The sequence below is a fragment of the Falco peregrinus genome, chromosome Z, assembly GCF_023634155.1.
Source record: "Falco peregrinus isolate bFalPer1 chromosome Z, bFalPer1.pri, whole genome shotgun sequence".
In the NCBI taxonomy this organism is placed as follows: Eukaryota; Metazoa; Chordata; class Aves; order Falconiformes; family Falconidae; genus Falco; species Falco peregrinus.
The window spans coordinates 11,360,710-11,369,501 of NC_073739.1; the positions used below are offsets into that span (position 1 = coordinate 11,360,710).

The 8,792-nt window shown below is 38.7% G+C and overlaps 1 protein-coding gene across 1 annotated transcript in view; it reads left to right on the forward strand.

Annotated features, from left to right (window-relative positions):
- The window catches only part of INIP (INTS3 and NABP interacting protein), a 230,722-nt gene that overhangs the window by 190,132 nt on the left and 31,798 nt on the right, over nucleotides 1-8,792 (forward strand). The gene's annotated exons all lie outside the window — the stretch shown is intronic.

The following is an 8,792-nucleotide window of genomic DNA, read 5'->3' on the forward strand; positions in this document are numbered from 1 at the left end:
TCTATACATGCCAGTCTGCAGCTCCATCACAGCCATGCTTGTGGCTGGCTGAGAACCTGTTGATCCAGACCATGATCCACAGACTGGCCTGTAGCTTGAACTGGATTCTGCCTTGTTGCTGTGGGCTTGCACAGCAGTCACTGGGCTGTAGCTGGGGCTGATTATGCTCACTGGACCTGATCTTGACTTGACTTCCCAGCTTGACTGTGGACTTGCTTTGCCCCTATGGACTTGTTGGAGGATCTGGACTCTCAGTTGAACCTGTCTGCCATCCGTGCACTTGCCCTGCTTGCCTCACTTGGGTACCATGGGGTAGGGCACTGCTTTTCTGGCGTTTATTGCTGCCCTGGCTCCTCATCCTTTGTGGGGGAGCTGGCCCTTGTAATTTCCTGGCAGACAGCTGCTAAGCCATGACAGGCTGAGGAAGGTCTCACACCATCAGCCCTACCAGTGTAAGATTTATCCTACACCCCTCTCCAAGAAGAACTGGCTTTGGTAAACATTCAGTAGGGGAGGTTTTGCCCGTGGTCAGCTGGGGTTCGTGGTATTACAGGGCATAATGGAATTTAGTGGACTGAGTCTGGTGACCTGGCACACGCTTATCCAGAAAATGTCATGCCTTAGTGGGCACAGGGGTTTAATGCATGCTGTTCCTTTTTACACTGAGTGGAAAGGTGCAAGTCATCATCAAAAGAGTCTCCAGAGGTCAGTGAAAGTTCTGTGTGGTAGAAGACAGACTCAGTCTTACTAAAAGAAACTGGAAGCACCACAAAGTAGGGATGGGATCTGGTGCCTCTTGCATCTTGGGCATTGACATTGTAAGGATGGACATGCTAAGGGCCCATAAGGACATCAAAGGCATTTGGCTTAGCTGCTGTGGATCTGAGTGAAGTCATCACTTTGCTGTCTCAACTGCCTTTCATTGCAGGAGTCATCAGTAGTAGGACTGCTACAGTTGTCACCTCCATCAGTGCCAGCTGCAATGCAGTGCACTGACAAGAATACCACACTAACAGGTATATTGGTCTGTTGCATAAGATACTGAGCTTGTTCTGTGGATTATCTTACTGTGGAAGTAGAATATCAAGGAATAGTTACTTGAACCTGTTTGTCCTTAGCAGCCTTATGTAGCCCGTGCAAAATCCCAGTAGGGACTGGAGATCAGCCATGAACCACAGAGGTCTGAATGAAGCAGCAGCACTCTTGAGTGATGCTGTAATGGTAGGCTAGAACTGCAATATGAACTTGCAGCAAAATAAAAATGCTGCCTGGTAGGTGGCCATTGGCGTAGCTAACATGTTTTTATCAATTCGTGTGGCCCCTGAATGTAAAATGCAGTTTGCCTTTCCTGAAGGGGAGCACAATACACCTGGAACCACCTCCCATGGGGATGGAAGCATCGTTCCGGCATCTGTCGCAGACTTATGTGAATGGTTTGGAGGAGGACAGTGCCCCAGGTCATTCACTGTATGTTAATGGCATCACAGTATAGGGAAACACTGTCCAAGGGGTGGATAACAAGGACAGTTGAAATTGAATTGAATGTAAGACTTCCACTCAAAAAGAAATAAGGTGAAGGGACTTGCAGGACTAGAAATGTGGTTTCTGTGTATCAAATAGCAACATGGCCACCACCATCTTCATACTGACATAATTAATAAGATTGTGTCAATGCTTCTACTAATGAACATAAAAGGAAACAAATGTTATTTGGAATGGTACGATTTTGGTGACTATACATACCCAAATAAAGTCAGCTCATGAACCTACTGTTCCAAGTTATTAGGGAAAAAAAAACCCCACCGCTTGAGTGGGGCCTGAACAACAATTGGCATTTGACCAGATAAAGCAATAAACAGCACATGCGGTTGTGCTGAGCCCTGTCAGAATGGGTCAAAATGTCTGAAATGTACTATATGCAACCAGTAGGGGACCAGTCAAACCAGTGGAGTTTATGGCAGAAAGCACACAGGAAGAGTGTTTCTTGGATTCTGTAGCCAAGGCTGCTGTTGACTTGAGAAAACTATATCCTAATGGAAAAACCAAAAAACTCTACTTGCCATCTCCACTGTGGAATGCATTATGTATGTTGTGACCTCTCTGTTAAGTCTAAGCAATACAGATAAAACTTCCTCCCCTTTGCATAACTGCTTACTCTGGCCTTCATACTCTGTCGCTGAGGGTATGTTTTCATGAAGGACATCTAGTACTCTTAATGATGCTGAAAAAGTGAAGTCTCATTTGAATCTTTTCTTTGTTACCCTCGCCTCCAGATCCAGCTTATCTGAGGAGACTAGGCTGGTGGGGTTTTTTTGTTTGGTTTTTTTTAAAAAGAAAAACTATCTTTTGGAGGAGAGTTTTTCTTTTCTTTGGTTGGCAAATTAAATTTTCTTCCCTTTTAGCAAGACAGAGTGGCACAGAGGGATAGGAAATGCAGCAAACCACTTATTCACCTTTGTGGCAATAAACCATTAATTCAGCTGAAATGTACTGTGAAACCATACCATAGGTATGCAGACACAGCTCTGTGGTTCTGCTGCAGACAAGATCATGGATTATTTTTGCATTAGTTCACAGTGGGAAAGTGGGATGGAAATGCATGGGAAGAAGAGCCTAAGACAGTATTTCTGTTGAAGATTTTGCATCAAAAATTTCATCTTCAGTGTAAATTTTTGTTATTTCTGAATTATAGTCTGAATTAATTTAGGCTTCTGTTCAATTGTCAGATCAAATGTTTTATGAGTTTTATGTATATGGGATAGTTAACAGTAGATATAGATTTTCTTGGTAGATTGAAGTAGTATTTACAACATATTTTAAAGGCTAGATTCTGCATTTAAATGAGTCAAACCACAAGTATGCCTTCTCCTACTCTGTCCTAAAAACTGAAAATGGCAGGTCACCTTCTTAGGAAAATATTTTAACAAGTAGCCAGATTGTGTTCCTTAATATTGGTGAGGACATATACAAACTGTCTCTAGAGAAGATAAAACCCAAACAGTATTATAGTTCTGTCATATATTTTAAAAAATTCTATTTAATTCAAATAATGATTGAGTAGCTCTTATTTTAAGATGTGCTTTTTGTTACTAGGTACTTGTGTATTCTTAGGCAAAGGCTTGGGGTGAGTTAAGCAGACAAAATGGCTCTTGCATTCTTCCTGACCTTGTTGCTTAATGAAAACTCATGGTATTTATACCTGACGTATATTTAGTTGCCTTTCTATTTTAGGGAGAAGGGAAGGATAACATTCTTAGATGTATAGAAAGTGGAGGAAGAATGCCTAGGTCACAACTAGGTCATGATGCTGAGGTCCTTTCAGAAATTATATTTTCAGTTTTTCTGCTATTGTAGTTGGTGAGTACCATTAATAGAAAAATGCTCAGTTCAATATAACCCGAATTCTTTAAATATCAGGTACCTGGGTTTCCAATTTCTGCTGCTATAGTGAAGGGTAAATATGAGTATTAAGCAGGGATAATGAAACTGACAACATACAAAATGTTGAAAGTGCTTAAAATAGACTTCAGAGCTTTTATTGTCAAAGCTACATTTCCCGCCCCCCCCCTCTATGTATAAAGTTAGAGTACTTGTTTAGTTTGATGCTTCTTAATTGATTTTTAGTCAAAGTCTAATGAAGTTTTATGCCTCGCATATGTAGCATCCCAAAGATAGGGAGCTGGTTTTTCGCTGGAATTGTAGTTCAGAACTTGTATGTAGGGGATGTATTTTGTATTATTAGAGCACCTGTTAAACCGTGGCAAGGCAAGTATTTACAATGGGAAGATCATGACCTCCTTTGCCATGATGCAGAAGTTGCCATTGTGGACACTTGTCATTATGAATGACCTGAAACTGTGTAAGAACACTTGGATTCTTCTTTGCCTCCTTGCACTTTCAGGTTATCTACCTAGTTTCAAATGATTCTAAGTTTGCAGTTTGTCAACAGCTTGTTGTTTCTCAGAGTTTGTGAATAGATGGGAGTATTTATTAAAGCGTGTGGAATACAATTGGTGATTCTTGTATTAATAAGCTGTGACCCTGGACATACATAAACAGAAGAAATGGATGTTTCATGTAATATTCTTTTCCAACAAAAGATAGGTAACACCTTAGAAACAGTGATAGCAGACAGCAGTTGAAGGTAAATCATCTATGTGTATACTATGCAGTAAGCGTATTATGTGTCTATGCTAGCTGGTATGGTGAGAAACAGGGGTTAAGGCACTGTTCAAATCTGGTTTTATGAGCTTTTCACAGCCTCCTTCCCCTCTGTCCTCTACTGTCTCCCCAGTGGAGGATGATCACTGTAGCTTGATAAAGCTTATCTCCTTTTCCATCTTCCTGCTGCTGACCTGAAAAACAAACATGTATAAACTAGAGATAAGATTTTCACTATCCGCATAGCTTCTGGATGTGATTTGGACAATGTGGTTAGCATTTACATGGTTTTAAAAACACATTTTTTTTGTTTGGATTTTTTCATTTTAAACCTCTGCAGCAGTTTAAAATTAAAATCTTAGAAAACAGTCTATAATGGTAAAAAGAGAAATGGTTGTATAAAATAAGACAATAGGACAAATATGTGTGTGTGTAGTGTCAGTTTTATTATTAACTATTTTTTTCCAGCTGTTTTATAGAGAAATGGTGAAATGATTTTACTGTTCCATTATCTACATTACAAAAGTTAAGATGGGATGACTAGACAGTTTCTGCAACTACTTTGTATACAGTTTTTGAAAAAGCAGGATTTGAAATTCTTACTATATGTGTCATGCACTATATTTGGGGCTATTTTGGAGTCTGTATTTTATTTTCAACTTCAGTATGGCATCTGCCATTAGGAACAGTATCTTGTTACCAGTGTAACAGGTAGCTTCAGTAGTTGATAAACAGAGGTGGTAGAGCCAGCTGTATGGCTGACAGAGCCACTAAGCATTCCAGCAGGCAGAAAAGCAGCCATCTGTGCTAAAACAATGTATTTCTGGGATGACTAATGACCAGCCTGTTGAGCCAATGTGTTGGGGGGTGTGTGTGTGGTGTGTGTCTTTGCAGTGGAGGAAAGGAGGCTTGCTCGTTTGTGAACACTGACTATAATTTCCTTCTTTCTCCACTTTACTGAAATATCAGTGTTTTCTTTGTAAGGTCAGTTTATTTAGCTTTAAAATAAAAATATGGCTTTGAAATGCCACATAGTTCACCTCCACTTTCTTTGAAATTTATTTTATTTTGGCATCAATGGCATTGTACTTAATGTTAAATCCTCATTTTGGAAGAAGGAGTTGCATCTCTGTTGCAAGCATAATTTGTGGACAAAAAAATAAAGGAATATAACAGGTATTAGAGCTTACTGCAAAAGTAGAAGATAATGGAAATCTTCACTCTTCTAATGGCCTTTAGGTTTTTTTTCCTAATTAGAGTCTATAAACATTAATAAGGTATGCATTAGAACAGTTGACTTACTATTAACAATTTTTCACTGGTAGAGCTTGAAATTGTCACCTTTCAAAGTGTGTGGGTTTTGGAACAGTAATTCACTTGTTGCTTGGAAGAATCATGTAGAAAAGCGTACAAAAGTTTAATTTATATGCAGGGAGAAAGGCACACTTTGAAAGAATTATCTTTCCTTAAAATTGAGCCTCCTTTTTCCTTGTTCCGGCAATCTAATAGTAAAAAGCAATGATCATATTATTCCTGGTGGTTGACTTAGTAAGTCTAGGAAGGTGACTAGCTGTGTTATAGGAAAATAAACACTATGTATTTCAGATTAAATGTAAATTTCTCTGAGACTATCCCATTTGTAATTAATTGAACTGTACTGAAGGATTTGCGACTAGCAAGGAAGAGAGGAGGAAAATACTGCAGTTGAAAGTTAGGGAGAAAAAGGTGGGTTTGTTTACATAAAGCCTTTTTAAAAATTAAAAGTCTGTCTATAGGATTCATTGATGCCAGAAGTAATGTTGAATAGAGATAACTGCCATAGTTCTGACAAATGAACATGTTCTAAAGAAGTTTTTTAGAGCACCAGACTCTACCAGCCTGTTTCCAACTAAATGTGACTCACAGAGACGTTAGAAAGCTAGAGCTGTTGACTTTCCAATGTTTATTATACCTCTCTGTTTTTTGTACTTGAATTGTAGCATCATTAACATATATTATTGTCAGAAATTTGAAAACTGTAGAACAGCTTAAATAATTTCAGGAAAGGCATCTGTTGCTGTAGTCTGAAGTTTTGTAATGTGCCTGGTTTAAGTCAGGGAAATTGACCATGGTAGATACAGAAGAATAATTAGTTTCATTAATCTATTATTGAGTGCTACATTTTGTAGAGCCCCCTTACTGGACTGGTTACTTGGCACTAAAAATAGGTAAAATTTATAAAGAAAGGTCCAAAATCAGATTATGCTTTCTAAGCAACTAGTTTCGAATTCCTACTCAATTAAAGGGAATGAATGAACTTGAACTAGCTGTAAAATGCTGTACTGCTCATACCTCACCTGTCAGCACTTAATAATCCCAAACAAATGCAAAAATGTTGTTGTTAAAGAGAAGTGGGAAGTCTTATGGTTTAAGAAAAAGCAGTCTTAACATGTTAGGAGATCATTGTTTTTGGAATGATGGGATGAGTAAGGGAACAGAGAAGGGTGTTCCAGCTGTTGGCTGGTAGCTGTCCTTGTGTTGAACAGTTCCACTTACCAATATTTCCCACAGTTCTGAAAGAATACTTGTTCACCCTGTAATTGGTACAGCCCTCCTGACACTCAAACAGGACTATGGTTCTGCTTTCTGAGTGTAGCTTTGTTTTGGAAGACATGCTTAACTTTTTAAGGCAGGTTAGGCAGCTGTGCTCACTTGCCCTGCCTGCCTCTTTGTCTTTGGCTGTGCACGCCCACAGCAAACTGGCACAGGCAGGTCACTTAGGTTAAGTGTCTCGTCTTGGACAGTTGTGCTGTGAAAAAGTGAAGCAACGGTGATGGTATAAGGGCAGTGAAAGCTGACATCCCTGCTGAAAGAAGTGCTTGTCAAGTGTCTATAAACTGCAGGCAAGGAAGGATGTCAAGGTAGCTTTGTAGGCAGGATTTGACTGCTCTAGCTGTTTCTGAGCTGGGCTAAACAGTGAATGACTAAGAAGTAGCCAACTTAAAACTTGTATGCAGAGACTAGTGGTATAGTAGGAGCCTCTAGCTTCTGTGGAAAGAGTCAGTAAGAATTTTGTAGCACACTGCCTAGACCATGCTAACTTGTATGAACTTTTTCTTATTTGTAGACTAATACCTAGACAGCGTGTACTGATTTGTAAAAATCTTGCCATTACACATTTTCCTAACTTCTGCAAAACTTCTAAGTACATAGCTTGTCAAAATAGTAGATTCTGGTTTCTGCACTAAGATGCTTATTTGCATTCTGAGTTGAATCAGCTAAGACCACTTTTAAAAATGGAACATGTTGGAAAATTATCTTTTTTTTCTGAAAGTCTGTCATGTTTTTTTCTATCACTGCATATAAAATTAAATAGAAAATTGTGAGAATACATGTTAAGCCCTTGAAATTAACTTATCTGTCAAAATAATAATAGATGTATTTGGGACCAGGGTTTATAATGAAACCACAAAATATCTACAAGTTTCTCAAAAAGGCATCTGCTGCCAGAGTCGGACATGCTAAAACACCAAGTTTTTTCACAGCCTTCTTGAAAAATGTAGAGATTTCTTATGCTGAATAAATGCAAAGCAAAAAAAAAACCAAACCAAAACCAACCAACCAAACAGAAAACAAACCACCAAACTAAAAGGCCTCATAACTGGAGTTACAGCAGTCATGGGTTTTTTCTGCCCTCCTGTAAATAAAAGGAAGTGTTGGCTTAATAAAAGACCATTATTAATCCTTTTTACTACTTATTAGCTACACATATTGCTGCTTTTGCTTAATTAGTAGGATATGCATTTTACAATCAAAATATGCATCTTACAATCAAAATACCCAACATACTCACAGTGCTTCTAATAACTAAGCATTAGTACTGATTTTGGATGTTAATTATGTTCCAGTATCCATCCACATAGAATGCGATATGTATCAGACATCTAGTAACCATTTTGTTGACAAACTTTAGTAAGATTAATTGAATGTGTGACCATCCAAAGAAGTGTTAACTGGGGCTGTATTATGTATAGTGTACTCTATTGCTCACCTGAGTAGGCTGTTCTTTACATTAGTCTATATTTTTATTGCAAAAGGATTTAATTGGTGGCAACTGAAAACCATTAGAATTTCTTTAAAATAGATTTTTTATATTTATTTCTTTAAATGTAAAAATTATTTTGCAGAGAGTTTGCCACAATTACGTGTTGCATTTCTACTGTTAAGATGCAGTATGTCATGGTTAACAATAGTAAGCCTGTACTGCTGCCAAAGAGAAATAAGCACAGTCATGTTTTCTTCCATCCAACTCTAACACATGTGCTCCTTCACAAGCAGATAAATTTGACTGAAGAGGTTGTTCAGCATCCTAACCTGGTCACAGCCTTCCGTTGTGAATGATCTTCCCAGCACTGGGGAAGTAGCAGGAACACATGGTTGATTGCAAGGGTGGAAAGAACCAAACTCCTGTAAGCACAGACAGCTTACAAACCAGCCCACTATGAGTGGTACTTATGCAGCCCATACAAGCCAGCATGATGGCTTGCTGCTGCCAAAAGGATGCTTTGTTAGTTCTGTCTCCTTTTCAAGTACCCCTATCCCTTTCTTTGCACTGCATCCTGGCACTTTTAAACCCCTCTTTTAGCTTATAC